The sequence below is a fragment of the Mustela nigripes genome, chromosome 12 (assembly GCF_022355385.1).
Source record: "Mustela nigripes isolate SB6536 chromosome 12, MUSNIG.SB6536, whole genome shotgun sequence".
NCBI lineage: Eukaryota > Metazoa > Chordata > Mammalia > Carnivora > Mustelidae > Mustela > Mustela nigripes.
The window spans coordinates 14133202-14160325 of NC_081568.1; the positions used below are offsets into that span (position 1 = coordinate 14133202).

The window sequence follows — 27124 nt, forward strand, 5'->3', positions numbered from 1 at the left end:
GATCAAGGAGGAATATCCAACCAACTGAATCCTGCAGATACAGAATCCAGTCCTAGCTAACATCAAGACCGCAGTTTCCTGAGTGAGACCCATAAGCAGAGGACATAACAAAGCCATGCAGAGAAACGGTGAGATAATGAATGTGTGTTATTTTAAGCCAAGTCTGTGGTAATACTGTTATGTTATGTGACAAGATATAAGGAATAAGACACAACACAAAAATTCAAACAAAATCATGATAACAAATCTACAGTCCCTGACAAATTTTTGGCTACTTCATCTCACTGAAGTATTTTATGCTCCTTAGATAAAAATGTTTGATTATTTAGTTGATAATTTATTTAAATATTACATCTTTTCTGTGTCAAATATATTGGGCTGACATTGTGGGTTCAATCAATACATTCAACCAATATTCATTAAATATCTTCCATATGCCAGGCACTCTCCCAGGTACTGAAGACATAACATTAAAAGAAATTGCCTGTTCAGATAACTTACTTACCAGCAGTTGATCTAATCAAATTAATGCATTTTTGGCAATATTGATAAATATTTGATAATTAGAGGTAGGGCTATAGTCCTCATCTGTAAGTAGAATGATAAGAACTAGGAAATGTATATTTTCCTTATCATTCAATTGATAAAAATCTTAATTTATAGAAAATGGTAATAGGAAGATAGTTGTAATATGACAAACTTGTTTAATGGAAAAATGACCAGTACTTCAGAAAAACAAAACAAAACAGAAAAGTGAGTCATTGTTCTTGCTCAGGTTTGCTAACCAGAGGATCACAGGAAATTTTGTGGAATTTTATTTTATATATTTTTTTGACTCTCAGCTGCTGTGCAAGGCAGCTAACTCTATTTGTATACCTCATCTCAACTACCATCTCCATCCATGAGAAGAAACACATAGAACTGTCCCTATAACTAATTCCTTTCTTTAGGAATTATTTTACATATTTGGAGTGAACTTGTTATTGTGACTTGGATCCTAAAGATATCAATATATCCAGTCTATCCAAAATGTTTCCTCATTAACTGTAACTGCTCTGTCATGTGTTTTCAAGAATACCAGTTAAGGCTCCAAGGCCAACATTATACTTCCCACCTGCTAGCTCACACATCTTGGGGCAGGAAATTAAAGAATTGATTCCTCAATCAGAAATCAAGTTTAAAATGCAGACTGAATTGTTGACATTCCAAAGAGCCAACTTTTGGATGTGTTTATTTTCTCTATTGTTTTTAATTCTGTTTCATTTATTTCCTCTCCAATCTGTATTATTTCTTTATTTCTGCTTAATTTAAGCTTAGCATGCTCCTCTGGAAAAAAAAAAAAAGATTTAAGTTATTTATTCAGAAAGGGAGAGAGAGAGAGAGAGAGCATGAGCTGGGGAAGGGACAGAGGCAGAGATAGAATCTCAAGTAGACTCCGCACTGAGCGTGGAGCCCCATGCGGGGCTTGATCTCATGACCCTGAGATCATGACTTGAGCTGAAATCAAGAGTCAGTTGGTTAACTGACTGAGCCACCCAGGTGCCCTTCCTCTTTTGTTTTTAGTATTCTCAGGTGAAAAGTTAAGTTATGGGTCAGAAATCTTTATTGTTTTTTAAAATATAGGCATTTGGGTGTGCCTGGGTGGCTTCAGTTAGTTAAGGGTTTGTCTTGGACTTAGGTCTTGATCCCAGAGTCCTGGGATCAAGCCCCGAAATGGGATCCCTGCAGAGCGGGGAGACTGTTTCTCCCTTTCCCTCTGTATCTCCCCCTACTTGTGCTCTCTCACATACTCTCTCTCAAATAAATAAATGAAATCTTAAAAGAAAAAAAAAGCCAAAAGGAACTAAAAAAAAAAAATAGGCATTTGTAGATATAAATTTATCTTTAAGCACTGGTTTATCAGAATTTGATTTTGGCATGTTGCATTCATTTTTATTCATCTCAAGTATTTTCTATTTTCCCTTGTGAATTATTCTTTGACCCTTTAGTTTTTAAAGATGAGTGTGTTGTTTAATTTCAACACATTTGTGAATTTAGCAGTTTGTGAATTATCAATCTCTAATTTAATCCCATTGTGGTAAAAAAAACATACTTTATATGATTTCAATATTTTAAGATCTATTGAGCCTTATACTATGGTTTAAGGGATGGTCTATCCTGAAGTATGTTCCGTTTGCACTTGGAAAGAATGCGTATTCAACTATCATTGGGTGGAATGTTCTACAGATGTCTGATAGGTCTAAATAGATTACAGTGTTGTTCACATCTTCTAGTGTTTGTTGATCTTCTGCCCAACTGTTCTATCCATTATTGAAAGTGAGGTATTGAAGTATTCAAATACTATTGTTGAACTGACCATTTCTCCCTTTAATTTAGATAGTTAGATATATTACAAACTCTCTCTGACCTATGTTCTTTGGAAGTTTAAATGTTTTATTCAAACTTTAAAAATTGAAACTATTTGTATATGATATACAATGTCTTCTAAATAAGAAAATATAATTGTCAAGACCATGTAAGAAAATTATAATATTCTATATTTAATTGATATTTAGTATCAAAATATTTATAATAAGCAAACAAGAGAAGTTTCTATTTTTTTAAAAGATTATTTATTTATTATTATTATTTATTTATTTATTATTTATCCCTACAGGATAAACACACAGGAATGGGATACTATTAATAAATATTGCACTATATCCTTTAAGGTTTACCATTGGATATAAACCTCATATATGCACACTGATATAAATTATTTGAATCATACGGATATTTGGAAAAAATGATAAATACTTGCAAATATTTGAGAGCTTCTGCCTACTCCAACACCAAAAAAATAAAAATTCTTAACTAAATAAAGCAAATTTTCCCTTAGGTTAGAATCAATATTTATTTTGTGTACATATTCACTTAGTAGTACAGATGATCCAAATTTCCAGTATTCAACTGATGATAAAATAATTCATTTGCATAGTAAAAAATGGTTATTAATATAAAACGGAAGGTAAATGGTATTTGGAATTGGTATTGTGTAGAGCTCAAGTATCTGACACTTCCTTTGCCCTTTGTTAAGTTTTTATTTTCACTGTTATAGATATAATAGATGCCCATAACGTAAAGATGGATAAGGCTGCCATGTTACACAACTTGATGGTGGTGAGAAGCACCATAAAAATCATAGCAAATGCAAATGGCATCCTGGAATGGTACAGTGTACAGCATATGTACTATATGTTATGATCTAGTGTGTTTTCAACTTATCATCACATTTATGTCCATGATGTCCTGAAGTTGTTCCAAATTTTGCTTTTAATTTTAGTTGTCTTGGCTTGCAACATTGATTACAGATTGGAGACTACTTTTCATTTTGATTTTTGGCTATACTCAAGAGAGTCGTATTTTTTAATTATAAAAAAGACTTCTGGCTTATTATAATTTCTATCCCTTCTACTTGTTTTGGAAGTGAATTTCACCCATATATGAACATGACTTGAATTAGGAATTCATCAGGAAGAAACTGAAGTGGTTTCACACCATCCCCCATCCCATTCCACATATAACCCTACAAATGTATTTGTGCAGGTCTACTATAGACATGTGACAGATGGGGAGGTAAAAATTGATTAATGGTAGTAATAACAGAAATGGAAGTCCATACTCCCTTGGGTTCTCCTGCCATCCCTTAAGAACTCAGAATGAGTCATAGTCACTGTATCTGTTTGCATTTATAACCCCCTAGATAAAATGTTGCATTTCTAAGTTTCTCTTACTATGGTAAAGTGATGTAATAGGTGTGTATGTGTTTGTGCTAATATTCTATTGTATACATTATAATATATATTTATACACTTTTTTCGCTTGCAAGAAGAGTCTGTTACCTAAATCTTACAGCTTGCCTTGGGTTGTAACTCATAAAAACTTAATTATTTCTTTCCCAATAATCCTTTCTTTCCATGCATATAGAACACATTTGACCATAATATCATATTTGATAACCAGATGGCTCATAAATAAATCATTATAGAATCTAAGATCCTGGGTTCTTAAATATTATGTTATTTCATTCACCCTACATTTTAACTGCTTGTGTGTGACTATGATAAGATACATTCATGTAATATTAATGAAAGTTTAAAATTAAAAATCTCCTTTAAAAATAACATGGTTTACTGGGTAAATTATTATGCACGTTACTCTTCAATAGAGATCTTATGTGTTGTAATTTGAAAGCAAAGACACTGAAATAATTATATGCTTTTTGAAAGTATGTGGGTAATTTATTTATTTGAATCTATCATCTTTCTCTACATCAATTTTTCTTCCCATCTATCTCTAACTTGTACATAATTGAAAACTCTTATAAAAAGTGAAATATAAGAAGACTTCACATAATTTTTTGTCACTTTCTGTTATAATGCCCATTTTTCCCAAACACAAATATATAATTGACTTCTATAGACCCCTTTAGAAAAAAGCTTCTCTACACACGGGGTCTTGTGTACAGCAGATAGAATAATGTGTTTAATAAAGGCCTGATGTTCTGCCAAGTTTGTTTATAAATCCTTAAATTCAGATTTTCTCTGACCCTAAAGGGACCTTTGTCACGTTACATGGCAGGAACAAACAAGCTTAGGTTCAAATTCTATCTGAACTATTATTTGGGGTCTGGGACCTTCAACGAATTAAATATTCTCTTTAACTTGTGCTTTTTCATATGTAAAACATCAATAATCAGACCTACACTCCTGCATATTCTGAGTATTAATCAAGAACATATATAAAGCTGGTACAATACCTGTTACACAGTAATAAATATTAATTCCTTCTCCACTGTCTGTCTCTCTAAAGTAGGAGTATGGGATTTAGTTTACAGAGTTATGTATAATAAATAAGATCATGTATGTAAAACAATTCAAACTGTACCTTGTGCTAAATAAATAATTTCCCTGGCTCTCTATTCCGTTTGTATATATCAGTCAGGATGTTGTTTCCTCCTCAAAATCCTTCCTAGAGCAACACACCTACCTTCTTAAGGTAGAAATTACACATTATTCTTTTCGTAAAGAATACACATGAATTTCTACCAGAGAGAAACACACATGAATTTCTACCAGAATATTAGGCATATTATATTTACCCATTTATTCATTCATACATTTATCCTTACTATAAACTTTTATATAATATTGATTTTTTTACTTGTATTAAAATTTTCCCAGAAGCTACTTAGTTCCTAATATGATTTTTGCTGTTCTTTTTCTGGTTTTTTGTTTTGTTTGTATTACTTGTAGCAAAAATTACTATCAAACTCCACTCATTGGGATAGAGTCCCTTGCGGTGTTAGTGAAAGGCTGGCCCTTCACACAGCACACCGTCCACACTTGTAGCCCCTCAGCCAGCCAGCCGCCTCGAATCCAGCATTTAACAACATGTAGCCTCAGATGACTTTAAGTCCATTTCTCTTTCCTGTTTTGAAGATGGATATAATAATAGTTTTTTCTCCTAAGAAAGTACTGTGAAATCTCTAAGTTTGTGATGTACAAGATAAGCATCTTTTTCTATAAGATATCTCAAATTTCACAACAACGTAGAATTCCCTGTGTTCAAATTGTAGGAAGACTAGATATAACCAAGTCATGCATCACAGTATTTATTGACTCTGTCTTAGATTCTGAGATAAAATTGCAATTCTAGTGTATAAGAATGCACACTAATCAAATAAACATGTGTGTAAAGACAAATCCCACAGAGAAAAATGATGTGATATTGTGATAGCATGGAAAGGGGGATTTGGCCTAATTAAAACAATCTAAGATAGCTTTGGAAGGAAATGAGGACCGGACTCAGTTTGAAATATTAGTAGGACTTTGTGAGATGAAATGGCAAGAAAGAGACTTCCAGACAGATGTAATAGTTTGTGCACAATCCTTCAGTGGGGAAACAGATAACTAACTCAGGGTGATGCTAGTGCCTGATACTGAAGTGGGATATGCCAATGTCTTTTATTACCATCTTTCTCAGAGTGTGGGGAAGAGTTTCAGGGGCTTTAACTCAGTATTTTCTAATGAGAAACTCTTGCTCTGTAGACCCCAAACATCAAGGGAATGCTGCCAACTCCCTAGGAAGTGCATTCCAGCAACTCACTGACAGGTAGACATATGATCACTGGTGTATCCATGATCCCAGTAGAAGACTCTGCTGAGTGGACTAGTATCAGGACTTCATTTCTTGTCCTCCACATACCCCCGCTCTAATAGGGGATTCATGGTGAGGCTCTGAATCCCAGAGAATCAGTATCATCTTTACACTTTGTTTAATTATCCTTAAAATATCTGGATATTATCTCTCCCTCTCTGTACCAATACTCAAGTAAATCACCATAGATCCCTTTGAGGAAAGACTGCGGCACTTTATAAATATATACTTGCTCTGATGTTGCAGCATCTTCTGCCTTGGAACAATGACACTCCCTCACAAAATGGGTTTTACATTTAAAAACTGGTCCGGGACTGGCAATTGGGCAAAGGTTCATCATTTTTTTTTTTTTTTAACAGAAGATGACTTCTGATCATCTTTTCAACCCCCTTGCTATGGGGATCCTCATTTCTATACAGGATCTTCTACCATCACATCTGCCCATAGACAACAACCATCAGTGAGTTTTCCAGTAGTACTGAGTTTCTACCAATAGTGCAGCCTGATTGCTTTGGTTAATAATATCCTATGTCCCATTCTGGGGACTATATTCTGGGGACTGTAGTCACCAAGTGGGCTTCTTAGCTTTTTACAGAATAAAAACTCCATCATATCTAATTCTCAAAATCTTTGACCCTTTCTTCTATTGTTCTTGCCAGGACTTTAGATCCTACCCTGTGAGAGTATTTCTAATTTGATAAACAATTCCTTGTCCAAACTCATTTTTCCTACTTGATCCAGCAACCTCAGGATCCAGTCCCATATACACTCACCAGTCTCCTGTTGCACAGAAGTTACAAGACTTCTGCATATAGTCTTCTTTTTTCTCCTAGAAAGTTCTAGAGCTTCTCTAACCCTGGTATGTTATGACCACACAAAGAAATATGGATACAAATATTGAGGGGACTATTGTTTTATTGCAAGGTAAGGCTATCTCCGTCACCTTCAGGGAAGCCCTTCACCATCCCTCAGTAGGATGGATTTGGGGATACACAATGTTTAAAGGCATCAATCCAGATGTCACCATCCTCTGAATCAGCATCCCATTTTTTCTATCATAGTCCTGGACTCAACATAGTGCCCTTGCCTAATTTGAGAATACATCCTTATTTGGAGCTCTTATGATTAAGCTCTATGTTGTCTCTTCAGCTTTCTTTGCACCTTCAGCGAATGAGAGCTTCTTCATATTCTGAAAAGGTGGCCACTGACTTTTGCACATTTTTATTGAATCATAATTAATTACCCTAAATAAGAATCATCCAGTTCCATTACATTATAATTGTTATCTTTTCAACTGCATCTCTTATTACATCCATGAGTGTATTTCATTCTATAGGCATCTAATCCCAGTCCACCATTAATGAAAGTTGAGCAACTGTACTTCAATCTGCCAGAGACTCTCATGGCCACATACTGCCAGTGATGAGGTCCTCATGGCCAACTGGGCAGTGGCAATGCTGAGCAGTCCAACCCCAACATCACACTGTAGCATCTACTTTTTTTTTTTTAAGACTTTATTTATTTGACAGAGAGAGAAATCACAAGCAGGCAGGGAGGCAGGCAGAGAGAGGAGGAAGCAGGGTCCCCGCAGAGCAGAGAGCCCGATGCGGGGCTCGATCCTAGGACCCTGGGATCATGACCTGAGCCGAAGGCAGAGGCTTTAACCCACTGAGCCATCCAGGCGCCCCAGCATCTACTTTTTGAATCCATCCTGTTACGACCTCTGGCAGGTCAGGCTCTTGAATGGATAGATAGGAGTGTGGCTAACTTACACAATAGTATTCTCAGCTTCAACAATTCTTGAGGGAAGGAGGAAATAGGGTATGGCAGGAAGAAATCAGAGCTTCAGTGACATCACACGAAAGCCCTCGACCACCCAGTGAACTCATTGGAGTTCCCTGGCAGTTGGAAGAAGGGGCAGGGTTTATGGCCTCCCATCCATTAGGCTGTTACTACATGTGGGCTGGCCCCTGGAGGGATGCATTAACTTGGGCATGACCACCTTCTTCAGCAGAGGGCACACCTTGGAGAAGATTCCTGAGGACAGCCTGCAGCAGCTTTACCAGTACTGAATAATAAACGCTTTGGTCCTGAAGGGGAATCGAGAGGAAACAGCTAAGAGTCCACTAGAATCAGCTTAGGACATACCATAAAAGGGTGATGGAAACAGAAAAGAAAATTAACCTGTACCAGTATAGAATCAACTATATTAATTGTACTTGGATCAACATTTTTCACTAGATTAAAACTGAAGAATAACTAGATATATACATTTTTCTCATATAAGGTCTTACTGTGCTAGATTCAACAAATCATTTTATTGATTTCATAGTGAATCAAGTCTTCAAAATGTCTTCAAAGTATTATACGTGTATATATAATGCAAAAATAATATTTAAAATATTATGTAATTCCAAACATTATATAATACTAATCAATGTATAAGACAAAACTGTATGTGTGTGTGTGTGTGTGTGTGTGAATTGAACCTACCTATTGCAGGGTATATTTTACTATTCAAATTTGGCAAAACATAGCAAAAAGTTGAGAATTTTACAGGTCTTATTATGGCCTGATATTATTCGATTTTGAAAAAATATGAAAAAATTAGGCAGTTATAGAAAAAGAGAAGTATATTCTTTTAAAATATCCTGTACCCATCCTGTTACATGACTAACACTGAATAGCAGTGTTATAACTGAATAACACATTTTTTTGTTGTTGTTGTTAACATTTCTCCAATGGGAGTAACAAAGTCTTTCTGCCTCTATTAAGAAATTACTTTTTAACAATTCTGTGAATACAAAATATTCTGATAGTATGAAGACAAAAAGACCAATTTTAATTAAGTTGTTAAACTGAGTGTGTTGCTTTGGTTCACAGGAAACTGAAAAAAGGACTTAAATCTTAGTATTCGACCATATTTGCACCTTGACCTTCACAGAGAATAAAGGTAAAATGCAGTTCACATTCTCTCATCAACATTGAAAATGAAAATATGCCTCTGCTGTCTAGACTAACAGGGAGTTCAGAAGTCAAGCAGAACTGGAACCTAGCATTTCCTTACATTCACCAACACAATGTGCAATTCTGCTCAAGGATCAAAGGCAGAAGAGATGTGTGGCCACTGCCCCTCAGTGATTAGCTGCTCAGGGCATCTAGGGCTGTTTGAGACTGCTGGGCGCACATGGCCATGAAATGCTAGGAAAGTACATTTCTCCCGTGATTAAATGTATGTCCCCTATGATCTTTTTGGAAATGTGAAAAGCATGCTTTATATATATATTTTTTTCTTTACACGTCTCCTTCTATTACAGAAATATGGCTCGGCAAGTTTTGGAATGGTGAAGGTTCGGTTATTCTCTGACGACAGAAGATGTGTTGTTCCAATAAATCATGCTATCTAAACTCCCCCAATCCACTGGCAGCCGTGGCAGAGACGAACATAACAAAGAGATGGAGTGGGAGAATGTAGACCCTTGGAAGCTGGAGCCTCGATAAAACCTCAAATGGAAGATGCAGCTGAGTTAAGCAATGGTTCATCACTTCTGCTTGTATATTGTTTACGGGAAACTGGAGCTAAATAAACGAACCCATGACCTGATTTATCTGCCAAATGGATTGAACATTTACTCTCTGCCTCCAAGGCTTGTCATTTCAGTTTAGCTTTGCAGATGGTACAACCATTTCCCCGAAACAGAGCCACTACAGAGCAGCTTGCCAGCGTTTCCTGTTATTTAAAGTTCACCCTTAAAAGTACACATAGCCGTGTTTCACATGCTCAACCAGCGCTCCGCCGCGTCCATCTGACGCTGCTCTGTCTTTCAGGTCGCGCTAGCAGAGTCAGGTGCCAGGGTACCAACCACTTCTCTTAAGTTACTACTGGGAAAATTATAGCGTTAAGAGGCTTACTTCTGTTTTTGAGAAATGACTTTATCCCACAAACCTGGAGAATCTTTGTGAATGCGTTCGACAGTAAGTACAGGATGAGAGTTTGTTGGCATTTTTCTTAAAATAGTTTATGTGATCAAATGCCACATGAAAGAAGCAGTTTTTCTTTTTCTTTTTTTTTCCCGGATGCTTCTCCTTGGAATATTTCTATTATAAACAGAATTCTACGACTTAAAACATAAGCAAGTAAGACGTATTTCGATTGATGTCATATACTTGAAAGAGTATCTGGGGGTTTGGTGATGTTTTGTTATACATGGAATAAAAATATATTTTGTGAAGGCTAGGCTAAGATTGCTTTTGTAAGGAGACAGAGACAATTATATGGTATCAGAGAACTTCAGTCTATGACATGTTCTCACTTTCAAAACCTCCAACTCTGGAAATTTTAAAAGTCAAATTTTTTCCTCCATATTAAAATGAAGGCAATATTTCATACTGAAATTTTCATAATTATCTACTTCTACAGTTTATATTGAGAGTAACTTGATATTAAGACTATGAAAAATTATTTAAATGTAGATGCTGACCCTCAGGGTACTAGGTTGTGCAAGGGAGTTTAGGTGACACAGGGAACAAAAATAAATATTAAAAGAATAGGCTCAGGCAACAAAATCAAACCTCATGATTCAGCCTTGACCAGCACTAGTCAAAGGTATAAGATCGAGAAGATGGGTATTATTACTATTGTAGCAAGTTTATTTCCTCAGACAAAACATTGTTCTGATGAGTCTGAACTTCATTTATTTATTTTTAAAGATTTTATTTACTTATTGGACACACAGAGAGAAAACACAGCAGAGGGAGAAGCAGAGGGAGAGGGAGAAGCAGATTCACTGCTGAACAGGGAACCCAATGCAGGACTCAATCCCAGGACCCTGAAATCATGACCTGAGTGGAAGGCAGAGGCTTAACAGACTGAGCCATCCAGGTACCCCCATTTATAAACTTTAATAGAGAAATGATATAAGCAATGTCTATGGATGTCATTGAAGAGAAAAAAAAACTAAAAATAAGAAAGTGGGGGGAAACCTCACAAAGAAATGCATATGACATGTAGAATAGCTTTGCACGCAGTTTACTTATGTGTAATACACAGCGCCTATCAGTATAGCCCTCAGAAAGCTCATTGCATGGGCCCAGTATTAAATGTTCTTCATATATGTTAGGTTATGTCTCAGAACTTCTGGGGGCTGGCTTTGTGTATTTAGCTTGCATACCAAAAGTGAAATTTGTAATATTCTCTGGTTATGTATTTTACCCCACAGTAATGAAATTGATTTGGAGGAAGCCAGTATGTATTAACTTCAAATCATTAATTTCATGTGTCTTTTTTCTCACTGTAATAACTTCATTTTTTTAAACTAATACTGAAAAACAGAAGGCAAACAAACCTGTTCTAAAACAAGATGAGTGCATCTGTAGGCAATCTGTGATATTTCTATTGATTTTTCATACAAGTACATCAATGTGTCAAGAGATCCATATATAGATATAAATTACTCTGTTAGCCACAAGATTAAAATAATTCTAAACAGGCAGCAGCAAATCATAATCTATTGCTTTATCTGCTTGATTCCTGCATCATTGATTTAACATTCCAAAATAAAGGTATCTGTATGAAATGTCAAATTAGTGCACAGCTTTTCTATTTTTGTGAAGAGGAAGTAAAATCCATTCTTTGCATGGTGCTATCCGGAGTCATTGCCAGAGGCTCTTCAATGAGTCCCAGGCTTTGACTTTACAAAGGCTCCTTAAGTAGCTGGCTGTGTGGTTCCTGAGTGCCCAGACTCTCCAGCCTCAGCAGCCCTGAGGCTGTTCACACAGCCCAAAAGTTTCCTTGGTTTTGTCAGTTTCAGACTGGGGACGCTGAGAATTAAAACATACTGGTCAAAACATTACCTACTACTGGTTTGAACTGTGTGGGTTTACTGCATACACTGATGTTTATCTTTGATGAGAAATCTCAGTTTAATGAGAGGGGACATGCTGTAGAATATCAAGGAATAAATTTGTTGCTTCCAGTGCACAAGTTAAGGACACTTCCAGATTTAAGATGGCCATTGACTTACAAACACCACTCAAAATTTCTTCTGGGAGCACATAGGATCTTTTGCTTTCCCCTCCCCAAAATTGGTGTATTTGAAATTTTTGCATTTACAGAACAGAAGGAAAATAAAAAAGAATATTGATATTAATTATTAATAATTAGTAACATTAATTCCCAAACTGTGGTACCGCCATGCACTAGAATACTTAGTCGTAAAAGGAATGACTACGGGTATGTGCAACAGTACAGATAAATCTCCAATGATTTATGCTAAGGAAAAGAAGTCTTAAGGTATATATACTGTACAATGCCATTTACGTGAGAAAGATAAAACTATAGAGGTAGAAATTAGGTAATTGTTTTCTAGGAGCTGGGGCTGGGGCTAGAGGAGTGACCTCAAAGAAACACCAGAATGTTTTTATGGTTATGGAAATGTTCTGCATCCTGGTGGTGGTAGCGGTTAAATGACTGCATGTATTTGCTAAAACTTGTCAAACTTCATACTGCGGATGGGGGGGTGGAGGTGGGGACTGACTGTATTTAAGTTGCAACTTAATACACTGGACTTAATAAAAGAACCAAGTAAATATTTATAGCTTTTGTTCTGAGCAAAATTGTATTGCACCTCCAAAGTAATTAGACGGAACTTTATTTAATAAACAAAGTAAAAATAATTATATATATCAGTTACACATGAATAGCTTTTAGGGACACCTGGGTGGCTCTGTTTGTTAAACGTCTGCCTTCGGCTCAGGTCATGATCCCAGAGTCTCGGGATCAAGTCCAGCATTTGGCCCCTTGCTCAGAGGGGCTTCTCTGTCTCCCTGCCACTCCCTCTCTCGCGCTCTCTCCCTCACTGTCTTCTCTCTCTCTCTGACAAATAAATGAATAAATAAATAATTTTTTAAAAAAAGAATAGATTTTTCTAGAGGAGGTAGTAAAGGATCTGAAGAAGAAAACACGCTTACTTAAATTTGTCCACAATTTTTATTTATTAAAAAACAGATATCTGAGGGGGTCCGTGGATGGCTTAGTCCATAAGCATCTGACTCTTGATCTCAGCTCAAGTCTTATCTTAGGGTCATAACTTCAAACCCCACATTGGGCTCCACACTGGGTGTGGAATAGATATCTATATAGAGAGGTCTCTCTATATAGATATCTATGTCTGAGAGAAATATGATAAATTTGGTAATTTTTTTACAATAGATATATCAAGAGATATATCGCGTATCAATTGCTTTTATTTCTATAGTGTTTTCTTTTTCAATGAATACAGTGGTATTTATTCCAATCTTATAACCAAGAAGATTCTAATAATATTATCTCCTTTCTGATGAATTGGAAACAAACAAAAAAAGACGACAAAAAATATTTTTTCTTGTTCTTAGCTTCATTCACTTTTCCCAAGTTGTGTCTTATTTTGGTTTATCTTAAATTAGAAAAGACAGAAAAAAAAAAAAAAAGGAGGAACAAAGTGTGACACATACTGACTACCTGCTCAGAAACCAAACAGGTTTACCTCTTTGCATCTTTACCACCTGGCGACACACCTGTCCCATTGATACCAGTCTCTGGAGATTTGAATGGATTCATGTAGCTATTTCTGGAACAGCACAGATAGACATCAGCTAGAGGCCCAGTCCATTTAGCATTCTCTGAGCTCTGATATTCCGTGTATTTTACCTTCCTGTAGATTAATGTAGCTCATCCTTATGACTTGTGTAAGGTTTGAACCATTTACCTCAAATTTCAAGTCCTTGAAAACATGACCTAATTTGGAAATAAGGTTATTGTAGATGTAATCATGTCCTGATGAGATCCTCGTAGATTAGAGTGGTCTATTCATCCAAAACGACTAGTATCTTTATATAAGGACGGGGGTCCTGGTCAGAATAAGAAACTTTAAACTCGGAGACATACAGGAGGAACACTGTGTGACGGCAGAGGGAGAGACTGAAGAGATCTGCTTATAGGCAAGGAACACCTAGAAGTGCCAGAAATCACCAGAAGCTAGAAAGGCATCTACAGCCTTCAGAGACGGTAAGAGAGAGCACAGTCCTGATAACACCTGAGTTCAGACTTCTAACCTCCAGAACTATGAGAATATAAATTTATGTTATTTAAAGCTACCCAGTCATTTGCTATGGTAACCTTAGTGCACGAATGTACCTTGGAGACTACCTGTTGAAGACAGCAGATCCACAAGATGTAAGAGAAATACATATTTTAGATTTTATGTACATTAGAAATAAAATGTATTGTTAAGCTACTGAAATTTGTGGTTTTGTTTGTTGTAGGAGCTAGTATTAGTCTAAATAATTAATACATTTAAACCTAGGGAAAGACTGTGCTGTGGGTATCAACACAATTAATCTCTCTGTGGCAAATACTTCCCCCTCCACCTCACGTATCCTAACAGTCAGGCAAACTAAGGGCATAAACACTCTTTGGAAACATTCTCTAATTCTTCTTGAAAAGTCAACAAAACAAACATTATTTAAAAATCTGATTTAAAGCTCCCATGTTAAAAGCTGAGAATAGTTTTGCCAAAGAATGTCTGTGAGATTTGGATTGAAGGAAATAGTTGATCTGAAAGAGAGAGAGAGAGTGAAAGAGACAGAAGATTTAGGTAAAACGTAGGGATCCTTATGGAGTTCACAGGACACAGCCATGTTCTAATTACAGCTCCCACCCCATGCTCTAACAAGAGCTGCTTTGGGCTGTGGTCCTGGGTGTTGCGAGTAACGGCTTTATGAGAGGCTGAGAAGCCCACTATTTAGACGACCACATGGGTTTATAAATCAATGGCATGGATAGGACCTTGGCAATACTGGCAGAGCCATAAATTTTCTCCTAGTCACACAAAATAGAGGAACTCATTTCCCATCTTCCTCTGGTTTGAAATGAAATAAACCTTTATGAAAAATTTGGATGGAAAATTAGACTTTCTAATCTTACCCCATTGAGCCCCTAGTTAACTGCAGTTCAGCAGTAAGAATCATTTTACTTTGTCCCTAAACACAAAGGAAAATGACAAAAACAACGTGAAACATATGTGTCTGCTCCAATCAAAACTAGTAGAGAATGTTGCCAGGCTGGAATTTGGTAATATTAAAACACCGCTTTTATTTATACATATTGGTGTTATCATCTCTTACTCTCATAAAGTGTGTGTGTGTTGTGTTGTGTTGTGTTAGCTGGAACTATGTAGCTCATATTCGGAAAATAAGCATAGAGAATAAAGCATAGATAAGAGTAAAACAAAGAAACTCACAAGTTGTTAATTGAAAATATAATTTAAATTGTTTTAAACTACATCATATCAAGAAGCTATTTTAATTCCCATAGACCCAATATCAATTTTAGGATATAAGTAAATCTCACTTGAATTTTCATCAAAGTCGTTCAGGTAATGACATTATGAGTTTATTGATGTCATTAAATATTGCAACAGTCATTCAGAACTGTGGGGCTGAAATTGATAATTACAGCCTATTTACGAGACTCCCTGAGATGTGAACTCCAAACCACGCTTTTGACAACTCTCAGTAATGGACCGTAAATCTCTCAAAAGCTAAATATGAGATTTTTAGTTATCTTGGTCTTCTTCTTTTTTCATCTAAATCTTTTCAGCAATTGCATTTGTACTTCTCTATTTGCAGAGTGCATTTGTTTTGCTTTGATTTGTTTTGTTTACAATCATTTTCTTCTCTCCATCTCTGCATTTAATGCAATTGTAAGCTTACTGAAATGATGTCCAAGTACTGCCTTTAATCTTGATCATCACTTTACCTACACACCTTCTATAAATTGTGGCATTGCGAAATCAATCTTCCCTAAGTAAATCTCTTAAGCATTTCCATTGCCCCATTCACTCATTCCATATTCCATAGTCTTAAATTTTCAAAATTCCCTGTGTCCTGGCACCCCCACGCTTTCTCTGTCTTAGAGCTGGTTACACTTTAACAGCATTTGTGTAATCTATACAAATGGAATAAATGTGTTTTACTAATAGTGACTCAAACTTTCTAGCCTCTGAATATTTGCCCACTTAAATATGCTTTTTTTTCCATCTGAAATGCTTTCTTTTTCACATGTCTACCTATCAAAATCTTATTCATTCTTTAAAAAGTAATTCAAATACTATTCCTTTTATAATGTACACAAAGGTCCTTGTAATGCACATTGAATTCTGCTTTGTGCTTATTAATATATATACTTGTTCTTCACCCTGAAAGTTTATATTTTCCTTAAGCTTCAAGTTGAAACCATGTTATATTTATGTGTATCTTTCAGAGAAACTAGCATGGAGTCAAGGACACGGAACTTTCCAAACAGTAATTATTTATTTTAGTGTAATTTACAAACTTCCAATTTCAGAATGTTTTATGTTTCTAAAGAGAAGGCTTTGACAAATAGAAAATGTGGATTACATTTATTTTGTAACACTACCTCCAATCTGTTAAATTACAGAAATATATTACTAGAAGCATAACAAGAAACAGCTGGGAATTAATTATGAAATATTCTTATCTCCTAAAAGTAGTTGACAGAAAAAAAATGTCTTTAGGAAATAGCCATAATTTGAAACACTAAAATCCCTTCTGCTGAATGAAAGTAACATTATCCTGTATTCTTCTGAAAACCTCATCGCCAATTTCCTTGTATATTTCTAAATGCAACCATTAGAAGAGTAAAGAAACCACTATGATTCATGATAGGATAAAAGTCGGCCTCACTTCTCATAATAGTATTGCTATATGCTTGAGATAAAGAGAAACTTTGTTACATAAATATACTTAAACTGTTATCTTAAGCTATAATGCAGATTTTCTTCATTTTTATACTAATGTTTGGTTTTAATTACATTTAAATTGACTAGATATTATATTGTTGGCAAACCTACATGATCCCTGATAAAAACTGCTTGTTTACATTTGAGGTAAGACCAAATAGGACCTTATCAAATGTTGGCAATACGTCCACGGACTGAGGGAAGTGTGGCTAGCACCAAGTATCCAGATGAGATAACTTTTGTATTTCCATTATTCTTATTTACATGTGAACACATTTGGTAAACTATCAGCATTATCTCCATCTCTGAATATTCCTTTCCAAAAACGGTATATTTTCCTCTATTTGAGTATTTCCATGCTACCTACATATAAATATGGTTTTTTAAAGATTTTATTCCGGAGAGAGAGAGAACACACACACCAGTGCGGGGGAGGGTCAGAGGGAGCTGATTCCCCACGCAGCGCAGAACCTGACATGGTGCTCTATCCCAAGACCCTGAGATTGGGACTTGGGCCAACATTAGACACTTAACTTACTGAGGCACCCAGGAGCCCCTCCATGCTGTATTTGAAGATTTAAAGCTTTCTGCATTTTGCAGAACATATTTCTTCTTCTCACCAACCTCAGTCAAAAACAAATATATTTATGCTTATAGTCATGTTTATATTTACATATACACCGTCAGTAAAAACAAAAGTTCCTTAGAACTTACCTCACAATCTTGCTACTAGCCAAGAAACCCACTCTTAAACAAAATGATAAGGAAAGGTCTGATACTCATGGCATTTCCCATTGGTCCTATAATGTATCTCATTAAATAGAAGTAACTCCCCTCACCTGAAATAGTGAGATGGTTCGCCAGGATTTAGATGCAGAGCTGGATGGTAATTAAACTTTATGAGACTGGGAAGTCATCATATAGAGGGCCATGTATGCTTGGAATCAGAGAACAATATTTCTCACTGTCAGATCTATTCTACCTAAAAAACATGCCTTTTCTTGATACCCTGAGGTCTTCTTAATTATAGATTTTTACCCTCAAAAGAAATTAAAAAAAAATGTTTCTCCCTTGTGAACAATAGTGGTTTTATTAAACTGAAAGTTAACATTTCAACCTGGCAAATTTAAGCTTTGAAGCGGGGTGGGGGGGGCGCCGAGAAAGGTGGGTAATAGGAAGATGTAGGTGAATGTCTGCCTATCAGAGGAAATTCAGTTGCTATTGCAAATGGAGTTTGTGTTACCACATGCAGCAGGACCTACAAATGGTTAGAATCTTCAGAAACGGAGGAGAGAGGAACACAAGGAAAGTAGTAAAACCACAGGCTGTGGCAAAAACCAAGGAACTGTGTTTCTCATAAGAGGCAACATGTTCATGGGGAGGATCATTTAAAAGCAAAGGCATAGATGCTGTCCTTAGTCCTCAGACTGGGGGCAGCTGTACTTTCTAGATGCATATAGTTAACTTTATGATGAAACTCAGTGATGACAGATCCTTAGTTGAAAATAGTATGTGATTAGAAACTCTGACAGAACAATTTATTAGCTTTCAAGTTACCAAAATTTCTGATTTGAATGGTTACTTTCTGTTGAGTAGTTTATTACGGTAAACTGAGTATTAAATTGACAGTAGTTAACGGCAGTCATTCAGGGGGAAGGAATCGTTATCAGCTACATTGAGAAACTAACCTCCTTGAAATGCCTGTGGAAAATTTCCCAGAGTTTGGAATCCATCACCCGACCAGACTCTGGAAGATGTGTTTTGTTCATGTTGCTACCGATGTAAGTTTCATAGACAATATAAATGTGCCTTACCTGCTCTGTTATAAAAAGCAACTAATGGATGTTATTTTTTGATTTATGTTTAAGTTGAACCAAGGTAAGATCGGGAAATACTACATTTTATCGTAGAAAAAGATGGCACAAAAGGAAGACAAATACAGGAGGACATGGTCCATTTATGCTTTGTTTAAAGATAAGCTTTACTGTAATAGATATGTTAAAGATGTTGCTTTCTAAGCAGCCCGATTAGAAAGGGTAGGTTTAGTTTGGTAACTTGTGTTTCAGAGGTAGGCCGTCTCCAGGTAGGATAACTGGTTTATACAAAAGCAAAATATGAAAGTTGAACATGGCTTGCTTTTGGAAGCAGGCCAATGTGGCAGGGATAAACACTGCTTTCTCAGTTGTACCTGTCTTTATATTCTCTAGGATATCTAGAGATATCCTAGAGTTTGATATGCTTAAATTTTATTTATTTATTCGTTTGAAAGAGGGGGATAGTGGAGAGAGCCTCTCAAACACCCTCTCCTCTGAGGGAGAACTGGACTCAGTGCTCAATCTCACAACCTTGAGATCATGACCTGAGCCAAAACCAACTGTCAGACGCCCAACAGACCAAGCTTCTCGGACATCCCTCACGTGGGTATGCTTGTGGGTGCGATTGGGTCCTGCAACTTAGCTTGTTTTATACTCTAAAACTCTGCATGTCTTAATAGAGATACTTTATGAATTAAGGATTGTCATGAGTTGAATTTCATCCCCCTCAATTCCTATGTTGAAGTCCTACCTCCCAGGATCGTATCACATGACCGCTTTTGTAGATAGCATCTTTAAAGAGATAATTAAGTTAAAATGAGCATATTTGGGTGGCACCTAATCCAGTCTGACTGGTGTCCATATTAGGAGAGGAGATTAGGACACAAAAATATGTACAGAGGGAAGTCCATATGAAGACTCAGTGAGATGATGGCCATCCAGAGCCAAAGAGGGAAACTTCAGAAGGAATAACCCTGGCAACACCTTGATCTGGGACTTCTAGCCTCGAGAACTGAGACAAGACATTTCTGTTGTTTATTACAACAGAATATTATTATTACTTTATTGTGGGACTTTATTACTGCAGACTAAGCAAATAAAACATCCCTCTCTCTCTATCTCCCTGTAAAACATTATGACCTGTGCCCACAGTTCGTGTTCATCCAGAGAGGCCGTGTTCCTGAAGGCCTGAGCCCCTCTGCTCCCCACACTTGACCTGTGTGATTAAGAATTGTTTTTGCTTCCCTAATCTGTTGTCAGTTCACTTGCTATTGTAAACAATTAACTTATAAATGTACACCAAATGAGATATGTCAGTATAAAAAAGAAATGTTTGTTATTTTTATGAAAACTAAATTAAATGCTATGGAAAGATTGACAAGTCACATGCACACACAACCTTGAATTATGTGTATAGAAATTAACCAAAATATTGGAGAAAAAACTATTAATATCTATAAGCAACCTGAATTCAGATAGTATACTTAAATCTATACTCCACTTTAAAGAAGCTAGAAATTTAGGTGATACATACTGTATTTCGTTGATGTAAAAATTTTGATGAAATGATACGAACGTCTGTTCAGGCTTTCTATTTCTTCCTGGCTCAGTTGTGGTAGTTTATATGTTTCTAGGAATGCATCCATTTCTTCCAGATTGTCAAATTTATTGCCGTAGAGTTGCTCATAGTATGTTCTTATAATAGTTTGTATTTCTTTGGTGTTAGTTGTGATCTCTCCTCTTTCATTCATGATTTTATTTATTTGGGTCCTTTCTCTTTTCTTTTTGATAAGTCGGGCCAGGGGTTTATCAATTTTATTAATTCTTTCAAAGAACCAGCTCCTAGTTTCGTTGATTTGTTCTATTGTTTTTTTGGTTTCTATTTCATTGATTTCTGCTCTGATCTTTATGATTTCTCTTCTCCTGCTGGGCTTAGGGTTTCTTTCTTGTTCTTTCTCCAGCTCCTTTAGGTGTAGGGTTAGGTTGTGTACCTGAGACCTTTCTTGTTTCTTGAGAAAGGCTTGTAGCGCTATATATTTTCCTCTCAGGACTGCCTTTGTTGTGTCCCACAGATTTTGAACCTAGGCTATCATTGAAAATAGAAGGAGAGATTAAAAGCTTCCAGGACAAACAACAACTGAAAGAATTTGCAAATACCAAACCAGCTCTACAGGAAATATTGAAAGGGGTCCTCTAAGCAAAGAGAGAGCCTACAAGTGGTAGATCAGAAAGGAACAGAGACCATATACAGTAACAGTCACCTTACAGGCAATACAATGGCACTAAATTCATATCTCTCAATAGTTACCCTGAATGTTAATGGGCTAAATGCCCCTGTCAAAAGACACAGGGTATCAGAATGGATAAAAAAAAAAAACCCATCTATATGTGGCCTCCAAGAAACACATTTTAAGCCCGAAGACACCTCCAGATTTAAAGTGAGGGGGTGGAAAAGAATTTACCATGCTAATGGACATCAGAAGAAAGCAGGAGTGGCAATCCTTATATCAGATCAATTAGATTTTAAGCCAAAGACTATAATAAGAGATGAGGAAGGACACTATATCATACTCAAAGGGTCTGTCCAACAAGAAGATTTAACAATTTTAAATATCTATGCCCCCAATGTGGGAGCAGCCAACTATATAAACCAATTAATAACAAAATCAAAGAAACACATCAACAATAATACAATAATAGTAGGGGACTTTAACACTCCCCTCACTGAAATGGACAGGTCATCCAAGCAAAAGATCAGCAAGGAAATAAAGGCCTTAAACGACGCACTGGACCAGATGGACATCACAGATATATTCAGAATATTTCATCCCAAAGCAACAGAATACACATTCTTCTCTAGTGCACATGGAACATTCTCCAGAATAGATCACATCCTCGGTCCTAAATCAGGACTCAACCGGTATCAAAAGATTGGGATCATTCCCTGCATATTTTCAGACCACAATGCTCTAAAGCTAGAACTCAACCACAAAAGGAAGTTTGGAAAGAACCCAAATACATGGAGACTAAACAGTATCCTTCTAAAGAATGAATGGGTCAACCGGGAAATTAAAGAAGAATTGAAAAAAATCATGGAAACAAATGATAATGAAAATACAACGGTTCAAAATCTGTGGGACACAACAAAGGCAGTCCTGAGAGGAAAATATATAGCGCTACAAGCCTTTCTCAAGAAACAAGAAAGGTCTCAGGTACACAACCTAAACCTACACCTAAAGGAGCTGGAGAAAGAACAAGAAAGAAACCAGTAAGGAGATTGAAACAGTCATTAAAAATCTCCAAACAAACAAAAGCCCAGGGCCAGATGGCTTCCCGGGGGAATTCTACCAAACATTTAAAGAAGAACTAATTCCTATTCTCCTGAAACTGTTCCAAAAAATAGAAATGGAAGGAAAACTTCCAAACTCATTTTATGAGGCCAGCATCACCTTGATCCCAAAACCAGACAAGGATCCCACCAAAAAAGAGAGCTATAGACCGATATCCTTGATGAACACAGATGCGAAAATACTCAACAAAATACTAGCCAATAGGATTCAATAGTACATTAAAAGGATTATTCACCACAACCAAGTGGGATTTATTCCAGGGCTGCAAGGTTGGTTCAACATCCGCAAATCAGTCAATGTGATACAACACATCAATAAAAGAAAGAACAAGAACCATATGATACTCTCAATAGATGCTGAAAAAGCATTTGACAAAGTACAACATCCCTTCCTGATCAAAACTCTTCAAAGTGTAGGGATAGAGGGCACATACCTCAATATCATCAAAGCCATCTATGAAAAACCCACCGCAAATATCATTCTCAATGGAGAAAAACTGAAAGCTTTTCCGCTAAGGTCAGGAACACGGCAGGGATGTCCATTATCACCACTGCTATTCAACATCGTACTAGAGGTCCTAGCCTCAGCAATCAGACAACAAAAGGAAATTAAAGGCATTCAAATCAGCAAAGAAGAAGTCAAATTATCACTCTTCGCAGATGATATGATACTATATGTGGAAAACCCAAAAGACTCCACTCCAAAACTGCTAGAACTTATACAGGAATTCAGTAAAGTGTCAGGATATAAAATCAATGCACAGAAATCAGTTGCATTTCTCTACACCAACAGCAAGACAGAAGAAAGAGATATTAAGGAGTCAATCCCATTTACAATTGCATCCAAAACCATAAGATACCTAGGAATAAACCTAACCAAAGAGACACAGAATCTATACTCAGAAAACTATAAAGTACTCATGAAAGAAATTGAGGAAGACACAAAGAAATGGAAAAATGTTCCATGCTCCTGGATTGGAAGAATAAATATTGTGAAAATGTCTATGCTACCTAAAGCAATCTACACATTTAATGCAATTCCTATCAAAGTACCATCCATCTTTTTCAAAGAAATGGAACAAATAATGCTAAAATTTATATGGAACCAGAAAAGACCTCGAATAGCCAAAGGGATATTGAAAAAGAAAGCCAACGTTGGTGGCATCACAATTCCGGACTTCAGGCTCTATTACAAAGCTGTCATCATCAAGACAGCATGGTACTGGCACAAAAACAGACACATAGATCAATGGAACAGAATAGAGAGCCCAGAAATAGACCCTCAAATCTATGGTCAACTAATCTTCGACAAAGCAGGAAAGAATGTCCAATGGAAAAAAGACAGCCTTTTCAATAAATGGTGCTGGGAAAATTGGACAGCCACATGCAGAAAAATGAAATTGGACCATTTCCTTACACCACACACAAAAATAGACTCAAAATGGATGAAGGACCTCAATGTACGAAAGGAATCCATCAAAATCCTTGAGGAGAACACGGGCAGCAACCTCTTCGACCTCTGCCGCAGCAACATCTTCCTAGGAACAACGCAAAAGGCAAGGGAAGCAAGGGAAAAAATGAACTACTGGGATTTCATCAAGATCAAAAGCTTTTGCACAGCAAAGGAAACAGTTAACAAAATCAAAAGACAACTGACAGAATGGGAGAAGATATTTGCAAACGACATATCAGATAAAGGACTAGTGTCCAGAATCTATAAAGAACTTAGCAAACTCAACACCCAAAGAACAAATAATCCAATCAAGAAATGGGCAGAAGACATGAACAGACATTTCTGCAAAGAAGACATCCAGATGGCCAACAGACACATGAAAAAGTGCTCCATATCACTCGGCATCAGGGAAATACAAATCAAAACCACAATGAGATATCACCTCACACCAGTCAGAATGGCTAAAATCAACAAGTCAGGAAATGACAGATGCTGGCGAGGATGCGGAGAAAGGGGAACCCTCCTACACTGTTGGTGGGAATGCAAGCTGGTGCAGCCACTCTGGAAAACAGCATGGAGGTTCCTCAAAATGTTGAAAATAGAACTGCCCTATGACCCAGCAATTGCACTATTGGGTATTTACCCTAAAGATACAAATGTAGTGATCCAAAGGGGCACATGCACCCGAATGTTTATAGCAGCAATGTCCACAATAGCCAAACTATGGAAAGAACCTAGATGTCCATCAACAGATGAATGGATCAAGAAGATGTGGTATATATACACAATGGAATACTATGCAGCCATCAAAATAAATGAAATCTTGCCATTTGCAACAACGTGGATGGAACTAGAGCGTATCATGCTTAGCGAAATAAGTCAAGCAGAGAAAGACAACTATCATATGATCTCCCTGATATGAGGAAGTGGTGATACAACATGGAGGCTTAAGTGGGTAGAAGAAGAATAAATGAAACAAGATGGGATTGGGAGGGAGACAAACCATAAGTGACTCTTAATCTCACAAAACAAACTGAGGGTTGCCGGGGGCAGGGGGTTTGGGAGAAGGGGGTGGGATTATGAACATTGGGGAGGGTATGTGATTTGGTGAGTGCTGTGAAGTGTGTAAACCTGGTGATTCACAGACCTGTACCCCTGGGGATAAAAATATATATGTTTATCAAAAATAAAAAATAAAAAAAAATAAAATAAAAAAAAAAAGAAAGAAATGATACGAACGCAGTTGTACTAAAAAAATTATTACTTTTTATTTATTATTTTTAAATATTTTATTTATTTATTTTAGGGGGAGAGAGCAAGCACACAAGTTGGGGAAAGGGGAGGGGGAGAGGTTTTTCAAAGGTATTCGACAGTTTTGAAATTCTAATGTTATTTAGATACTACTATTATTTAGATAATGTCACTTAGATAAATGTGAGCTTTGAAACCCACAGCAACTTAATTTTTTTTCTCCAACAGGAGGCAAAGCCTCTTGTCTAGGGCAAAGATAGCAGAGAAAGAAATTCATCAAAACACCTTCTTCAGCTGGTTTTCGAAGCATTCCTGGCAGCCTGGCATTGCTTGTAGGTCTGAAGTTCATAGTTGCTCAATACCTACTAAGTTGATAAAGACTAGGGGAAAATATGTGGAAAAAAAAAAAGAAGTGTAAAAGCATTTTATTTGGGTCACTTAAAAATGTGAATGTTAAAGGTGCTTATCTGTCAACCTGAATTTTTAGTCTATATCTGCCTGCATCTCTGCACAAAATCGTGGAACCACGCAGAGACAACTTGAAACCCATAGCCTCACTTGTATTTCAGGAGTTGAAAAACTGCTACTTTTCCCTCAGCTTCTCTCCCCTCTGCAGGAGAAAGGCTAAGCAGAGGAGATAAGAACTGCCAATTATAAAATATTACAGTTTTCAGTTTTTTGGAGGCCGGGATCAAAACTCCCAGGTAATTGAAATTTTTCCTGAAATCCTTTCAAGACAAATACATGATTAATCCATGTAGAGTTCTCGTCAGACCAAATTTCTTAAGTCCTGGCTTTATGTATTTAAAAAGTTCCTGTCAGTGTTGATTACATGAAAGTGAAGGAGAAAGGAAACCATTTTTGTTTTGTTTTATTTTATTTTATTATGTTTTTATTTTATTTTATTGTGTGTTTGTGAGGGGAAAAAGGCAGCTCAGCAATGATATCAGAAATGGATGTGAGTGTTGCAGAAAAGGAAGTGGACGCGAAGGGTGTTTGGATAATATTGGTAGAACTCAGGGCAATGAAAGGAAGAGTTTACCAGGTTTTCAGCAAGCTGAGTTTGACCCTTTTTAGCAGGATGTTGGTTCAGGCAAAATTTTTTTGCCTTGCCTCTGGGCCAAAAGAACATCCTGGATAGTTAGGGATCATAATATTTATTACTCTGAATTGCAATCACAGCCTTATTTATTTTCTTGCCACTATACTGTAAGCTGCTTAAATTCAAGAGCTCCAACTTCTAATTTCTTTATCCCAAGGGCATGGTAGGTACACCCACCTGAATATTTTTGTTTGTTTGTCAGTGGGGATAGAGAAGACCGATCATTGTGAGGATTTATGAGTTTATATCATGGACTCAATCAACGTTAGTCATCATTACCATCATGCAAATTGTTCATTCCTCATCATATATATTTTACTTTTAAAATAGATGAAAGATTACTAACATAACTTTCTAGGTTCCAAAATTATGTTGAGAGTTATGGTGGTTCATTTACAAAACTGTGTTTTTGTGAAATGAAAAGAATAAGGGAAGTATTTATTGTCCATATTACATTAATAGTGATTTTCTATTTTATGTGTTGTAAGAAAATGATATTTAAATAGAAATATAAAACTGCACAAATACTTTACCTATGTAATCTATGACTACATATGATATATTGCTCGTATTTTGGATGTTCCAACAGGATTTCCATAATTGGGAATCTTCATCATGAGATTCATACCTCCTCCTACCCTTGCATTCTCAGTAATCTGATAGTATCTTTAGACTGCTAAAGGGCTGCGTAATCACTTTTCATTTTTCAGTTGCTTAATTTACTTCATCATAATTATTTTTCTATGCGTAATGTAATCTGTGCTCAAAAGATAGAATGTAATTACATTGTTTTCTGCCATCTCTACACTTTTAGGTTAACACCAGGGCCCAATAAATATGTACAGAAGTAGTTTGCCTAAATTTTCCTAAAAATTTTGGTGGAATATTTTCATGTAATTCAGGTTTCCACAACTTTATGTATTGTTAAGCATCATTTATTTACTAAATAATTTAAATGAATAATTATGATGTGAAATCCACTGAGCTTAACACATTCATGGACATAAAATGCACAACCATTGGCTAACAAGGAGAATTTCACACAAGGGGATGGAGGAAATGAGAGTGTAGGAAAATAAGTCATGAATGGATAAAATAGCAACATAAGAAGTGACCAAGCAAAATATTACTAAATGAATTACTAAATTAGTAATTATA

General features: G+C 36.3%; 1 long non-coding RNA gene and 1 other non-coding gene across 3 annotated transcripts in view; one reads left to right on the forward strand and one right to left on the reverse strand.

The window, feature by feature from the left end:
- Positions 1-5286: 5286 nt before the first annotated feature.
- LOC132029010 (small nucleolar RNA SNORA62/SNORA6 family) lies at positions 5287-5439 on the reverse strand. The gene has a single exon (XR_009407649.1). It is a non-coding gene; the product is annotated as a small nucleolar RNA SNORA62/SNORA6 family (small nucleolar RNA).
- A 4579-nt stretch (positions 5440-10018) lies between these two features.
- The window catches only part of LOC132027727 (uncharacterized), a 33279-nt gene continuing 16173 nt past the window's right edge, over positions 10019-27124 (forward strand). For both annotated transcript variants that reach the window (XR_009407177.1, XR_009407178.1), the window contains exons 1-2: positions 10019-10173; positions 10935-11080. This is a non-coding gene — a long non-coding RNA (uncharacterized LOC132027727). The remainder of the gene's footprint in view (positions 10174-10934; positions 11081-27124) is intronic.